We start from the raw sequence: 6,793 nt of genomic DNA on the forward strand, positions 1-6,793 counted from the left end.
TTATATTGTTGTGGCTTCAATGTATTTAGTATATTTATTTTATTTATTTGTTAATTTATCTATTTTTCATTTTAAATTTGAATTTATAATGATCGAACGAATCGNATGTTATTTATATTGTTGTGGCTTCAATGTATTTAGTATATTTATTTTATTTATTTGTTAATTTATCTATTTTTCATTTTAAATTTGAATTTATAATGATCGAATGAATCGAATCGAATAACAGTTTTTTTTAATGGTTTCTGTCAAGCAAACCATACATTAATACTTCTAGCAAAGTGTTGCATTATTGCATGTTTCTTTCAAGAAAAGCCTGTGTAAGGGGTTAATGGAAAAATAAGTGCATATCAATTGCTGTTCTTAAGATAAGATTTGTTATCTTAAGAATGTTAATGTAATTTGATAATAAATAAGGTTTTATTAATGTAATATTAGTAATGTTATAAAAACATAATAATTACCTCACATATGAGGAAGCTTTAAATTTTTCATTGAATGTAACATCAGCTGGAAAAATCCAGGTAACTTAATTTCACATAAAACAATTTTAAAAATTGCAAATAAATAATAAATTTATTTGAAAATTTACCTTGTGAACTTATTGCTATAATATCTCCTACAACAACATATCTGAAATGAAATTTTGCCAACAATATGTAAGTTTATTGCTAACTTATTCATGACTTAAGTTTAAAATCTATAGTGCTTTAAATATCAAATTATATTTAAAACTTTTATTATTTTCAATTTTCATCTCTAAGATTAAAACAAAATAAATCTAAAATATAGTACCGTAGAACTTGATTAAAAAGTTTTTCAAAGAACCATAAATTGGTTAATAAATTAACCATAAAAAACTTCTTAAGTAGAAATGAAAATAATGTACTTTTCTTTCAATGATCCATATTTATCTAACAATGTTCCACTACAATGATAGTGAATTAGGCTTATACAGTAACAATTTATTTAGACATGGTGTCCACTGAATATTAAAACTAAAAATGCTTGACTTTGACCAAAATTATTACATTGGATTTCATGCATGAACATAAGCTTGTAATGTGATTATTAACCTGTTTTTCTCAGTAAAAACTGTTGTTTAGAAAAAATAGTTTTAACAAATAACTTATTTTAAAAAGTTTAAATAATTATGTAAAAGTTTTGTTTTTCAATAACCAAAAGGACTTACAAAGTGTCACTTCAAAAGAAATCACAGTTTCTAGATGACTCAATTTAAAAGTGATTTACCTCTTCTCATAGTGAGACTTAAGACAATCATCATTGGCATGAGTTTCTTAGATGCTGTATTTTGTTAGCAATTCCAAGTACAGTACTTGCAGCATATTGGATCAGTTTTTGCTTCTTACCTTGCAATTTCTGCAGTTTCAGTTTAGACACTAGCCTATGCTCTCTTTTCCTTTCTTCATTTGATGTTTCAATTTTCTTGTTTTCTAATGCTTCTCTCCACAACTAACTTACATATAGAAAGAATCAAACATTTTGTAATGGGATACAAATTAATGCCACCATTGTTGGTAAGAGTATCCTACACAAGTCTATTTGCTATTAGTCCTCACTCATATTTTAGCCACTAGCTGACTTGTAAACATGAAAACTGGTTTTATTAACTTAAGAAAATTTATATTATTTATAACATCTATTAAGTTTTATAATATTTATAACATCTACTTAATTTATATTATTACATAGGTTTAAATTGTATATATTTTTGAAATTCAAAAGTGTCAACAGACACTTTTGAATTTCAAAGTTATTCCAAATTTTGAAATGTTATAACATTCTTATTTACATCCCAAAATAGAGTGTAAAGTCATATGGACTGATGCAGATCTATCCAGTGCCGGCCCGAGGCAAGTTTTAGGATGGAGCAAGATCCTATTATGGCACCCCCCTTGGTTGCCCCTAATTTATACCCTGTAATTTTCTTTACCACTGAGGTGCCCCCAAGGACTTAGCGCCTGGAGTGGCTGCTCCGTTCGCCCTATGGTAGGGCCGGCTCTGGATCTATCACTAGGTTGAAAATGTTTGTTTGCATTGAATTAAGGTTATCTTTGTTTGTGAAAAAATACCATATTTTCTGCAATAAACACAGGAATGTTTATTTGCTAAATAAAAGCTTAAAACCCATTGTTTATTAGAGACTGGCAGTAATTTGATACCAGTGTTTAATTGGTAATATCTGGTATGGTATCAGTGTGATAATGCATAAGAAATGCAATATGTTCTTTTATTATTATTATTATTGTTGTTGTTGTAAATGTCATGTTCAGCTGATACTGGTGCCAAGTTCTATGCCATACTAAAGTTAAGGCACAGCTACCCAAACAAGTGTAACATTAAGCTGTGTTATTGGTGTGTGTCAACATCTAGAAACTTCTTAACAATGTGACATGTGTTCAAATATTGCAGGTTTCTATAGTGCCATGTATATGTTATTATTAAGGTTTAATGTTTCTAGACTTTTGTGTAGTTTGTTTGTTTTACTCGAATACTCGAATGTTTGACTAATGTTTTTTTACCTTTCCTTAGGATCTGCTATGGATGAAAAGACTTGCTTCCTTCCTCCCAAGGATATGGATAAGAATAAATATTTTTTTTTTCATTTGGGGTGCTGGATAGACTTGTAATTGGAGCAGATAGGCCTAGCTCTTCTGCCTGTTTTTTTCTCTTTCAACTCCTTATAAGTATCAAATAGGCATTGGAACATCTCCTGTGCCTTCCCTAGATTGATTTCTATCTGTTCTTTAATCTCTCTTTTCGAATTCCGGCTAACTTTGAGAGCGGAGATAGCTGCCTCTATACAGTTCTCGAACAGCTCTGGAGTAGGGACTACACGGCAACCTGACATTATTCTATTTAATTCTAGGTAATTAATTACTAATAATCTAAAAAACAACTGATGGCTGTGACACCTTGTACTAGAAAAAGCAGTTTAAAAAGTTTAATGTCACCAGCTAGATATACTGCAGTTGGGGTGTCTGTGCTGTTGTAGTGTTGATGATATTTTAAAAATATATATTTTTTTAACTTTAACTGTAGTATTTTACTGTTTAAACTAAGTCTATTATTGTCAATTTCTGACGTTTTTTTTCGATTTATAGTCTTAGTTTGTCATGCTTTCCATTTGGAGTGCAACAATACAGTTGGAGTGTCTATGCATTTGCAGTATGTCTGGTGAGTGTTGATGATATATATATATATATTTTCTTATAATGTTAAAATTCCTTTTTAATATTAGTTATTCTAATATGTGATATAACACCAGTAGAAGAGATGATAACAGGCACATTAAATACCTTATCCTTCTTCCATATCTGTCTTATTTCTTGAGCAAGTGGAGGTAACTTGTTGATTTTTTCAGTTTGAGCAATTTTTGTTATGTATGTTTGGAACAGAGATGTCTATTATATAAGTGATCTTACTGCATTTGTCAATGAGAGTGATATCAGGTCCATTGTGATGAATTGTTTTATCTGTGATTATGGCTCTGTTATAACATAGTTTGTGTGTAATTTTCTAATACTGCCTGTGGATTTTATTTGTAGTATGGTACCTGGATATTTAATAATCTGTGTTTGTGTGCAAGCTCTTGGTGTGCTATATTTGCTACTTGATTATGCCTATGTAAATAGTCTATTTATGATAAAAACTTGCAACCAGAGATTATATGTTGTATTGTTTCTGACAGAATTTGGTATTTTCTGCAAGAGACATTTGTGAGTGATTATCAGAGTGATTCAGAATGTGTTTTCTGCAGCTTTTAGTGTTGATGACCCAATCTTGAATAGCAATCACAAATCCTCTCTCTCCAAACAGGCATCCCCTACTCATCCAGTAGTTTAATGCAGTTTTGTCAACATAGTTCTGAGCTAAATGATAAGCATGCCTGCCATGAAGTGCCTTTTGGGTCCATGACTGCTTAATGGTGTCTATGTTATTTATGTGTAGAACTATGTGAGAACTCAGGTGCTCAGAGCATAAGTTTAATGATGTATTGTTACTGTCTGCCAGAGTTATAGTTTTATGTAAACTTGATGTTTCTTGTGAAAAACTCCTACAGTGTCAGAATTTGTTTGTAGTGACTATACTTTACTATATCTGTGAGGCTCATCCTCCCTCTTTATAAGGAAGAGTCAGCCTATGGATGACTTACAATAATATATGTTATGTTTCATTAATATTGTTCATGTTTTCCTTTGGAGTTGTTCTAGTTTGTCTGTGTCCAATGTATCAAAAACTCTACTTTGAAAAGAAAAACCAACAAATTAAAAACTTATAATTCCAAATGAATATGTCAATACTAGGACAAAGTATGTATTTATTGCCTTAAATGTGTATTTTGCACTCATCTGTGTTGTTAGTATTAAGTTTAGTCTGTCATATTCTTTTGTAGATCTTTGTTTTATTTGTGTGTGTTCTATGAATTTGTCTGTTGTACTCCTAAACATTCCTAGACTGACCTCATCTATGGATTCATTGATATCTCCATTTCTAATACGAAACCATTCTTCTTCAGGATTCCTTTTTCTACGTGAAGTATTCTGCATTTGTCTAGGACAAACTCTGTTTGAATGCCAGTGGAGCAAGTGCAATTTCTAATAGGTTTTAGCTGTGCATGTGTTAATGCGTAGAATTTTATGCTGATTATGAACTGTACATGAGGTAAGATAATATGTATTGTGCTGTTCTGTTGTATTTGATATATCATGTTTAATGTTGTTTAACCTATTGGACAGTGGGTTCAAGTTCAGACAGAACCAGAGTGGACTTAACAAATCTCCCTGGAAAATATCTCACCTTATGTGTATTTGGTTTCTTTTGATGTATGTGTTGTGAAGTCTCACATGTAGTATTGTTCTACAGTAATGCATTTTGTTTTCTATAAATGTAGTGCATGTTAAATGTATTTTATATAAGTGTAATGTATGCACTAAGCAAGAGTGGGATGCTGCTGAAAGCCATATAGGTTTCTGTTTTGTTTGTGTGCTTGTCATAAAATGACTGAGTCTATGAGTAACTGTTCTTTGCATCCCATGTGGTTTATATGACAGCCTTTTTGTTGCTCAAGATATATTTTGTTCATGATGAATGAAGTGAGTATTTTGTAGAATGTAGGAAGGCATGTGATTGGTCTGTATGTGTAGGGTATTTGGTATTGTCTTTTATGTTATGTGATGCCCTGTGTAAGAAATTTTAATGATCAATTTGCTGACGATCACGCCAAAATACTATATTGTAAAAAAGAGAAGGCACTGAGGTTGTAAAAAAAAACGCACACATAACGCCGACCTCAGTGCCTTCTCTTTTTTACAACAAGAAATTTTGTATTCCTTGAGGATTATTGATTGTGTGTGTAAAATTTTTGGCTACTTCCTGGTGCAGAGATGTAAATCTTTTGTACCAGAAATTGCAAATGTTGTCTGCATCAGATGGTCTTCCAACTTTATGTTCTTTGTACGGTATGTTGGTGTTGTGTATATTTCTTTCAACACAGGACATGATTAGTGTACTGTGCATGTTTTTTCTTTGATCCATCATGTTTTGCCTTTGTATCTGACTGGATTGGATCAAAAAGCAAATCAATAGTCTATGAGTTTGCTTTCACATTAATTTGCCATTATTCTGTGGTCATTGTGGTGTGACTGTAATCTAAGATTAAGTAAAAACAGACTTATGGACTTATCTGAATGCCAAATATATAATCTAAAAATTTATTATGTAAATTATTTTTGTTTTCAAGTAGGAAATAATTTTATTTTTATTAATGATAAAGAAAAAACAATTTATTTGCATTTAAAAAAATAATGATTACAATAAAACTGCAGTTTTCAATATAATGCTAAACTGAATATATTTAAGTCATTCAATTCCAATAATCAACCAATCAAAAACCCTACTTTGAAAAGAAAAACCAACAAATAAAAAACTTCCAAAATTATTGAGTATAAGTTGCAAATATATGAATACATAATTATAAAACATTATAATTACCTTGGTGTTTGAAAATAATTCTTTATTAATATATTAGAATCTATCGTTACATCAATATCAGGAGATTGAACTAAGGCACAAGTAACTTCTTCTGCCCAAGGAGGTATAGTTGCTTCTAAATAAGAAAGCTGAAATAAGAATTTATTTAGATCAGAAACATTTTTAATAGGTTAAAAACAAAATTTAAAGTAAAAGAATATGTTTATTTTATTCAAAACATTTATTTTTTAATTTAAAAACCCAGAAGAAAAAAAATATATTTTAATGAGTGCACTTTATATATATATAATAAGTGCACTAATACTTAATGCAACTAATATTTGCATGGTGTTTGGATTAATGAAAAATTCAGATTAGCAGAGTTATAAAAAACTACGTCCAAAAAAAAAAAAAAAAACCAAACTACTGGAGTTGATCCAAAAGCAAATCTCAGGGAATTCTTAATTCATATATTAAACAATATTACCTAAATTTAAATTAAAGTTTTTATTATTAGAAAGTTTATTATCATCAGGCTTCATTTCTTTAAGCCAATTAAAAACTGAAGTTCTAGCATCCATTTCAAGTCATTCTCACATTATAAGAGAAATGAATTCAAAACTGACAATAATGAAAACTTATGTTGCAATAGAAAGTTTGATTGCCCCAGTCACCCATGGATCCACCCAATCACTGACAAATACATATACATTAAAATGTTTATATTGTATTTAATATTATAAAATATTATAATATATAATACAGTAAAATCAATTTAAAACAGAACCTGAATAAAATG

General features: G+C 29.9%; 1 long non-coding RNA gene across 1 annotated transcript; it reads right to left on the bottom strand.

Moving 5' to 3' along the window:
• Positions 1–289: 289 nt before the first annotated feature.
• LOC111638010 lies at positions 290–6,149 on the bottom strand. Its single transcript, XR_002758781.1, has 3 exons — positions 6,016–6,149; positions 593–633; positions 290–510 (listed from the first exon to the last, which is right to left on the bottom strand). It is a non-coding gene; the product is annotated as an uncharacterized LOC111638010 (long non-coding RNA).
• Between the last annotated feature and the right edge of the window lie 644 nt (positions 6,150–6,793).

The sequence above is a fragment of the Centruroides sculpturatus genome, unplaced genomic scaffold (assembly GCF_000671375.1).
Source record: "Centruroides sculpturatus isolate CEXI.00-Female unplaced genomic scaffold, Cexi_2.0 scaffold142, whole genome shotgun sequence".
NCBI classification, from domain to species: Eukaryota; Metazoa; Arthropoda; class Arachnida; order Scorpiones; family Buthidae; genus Centruroides; species Centruroides sculpturatus.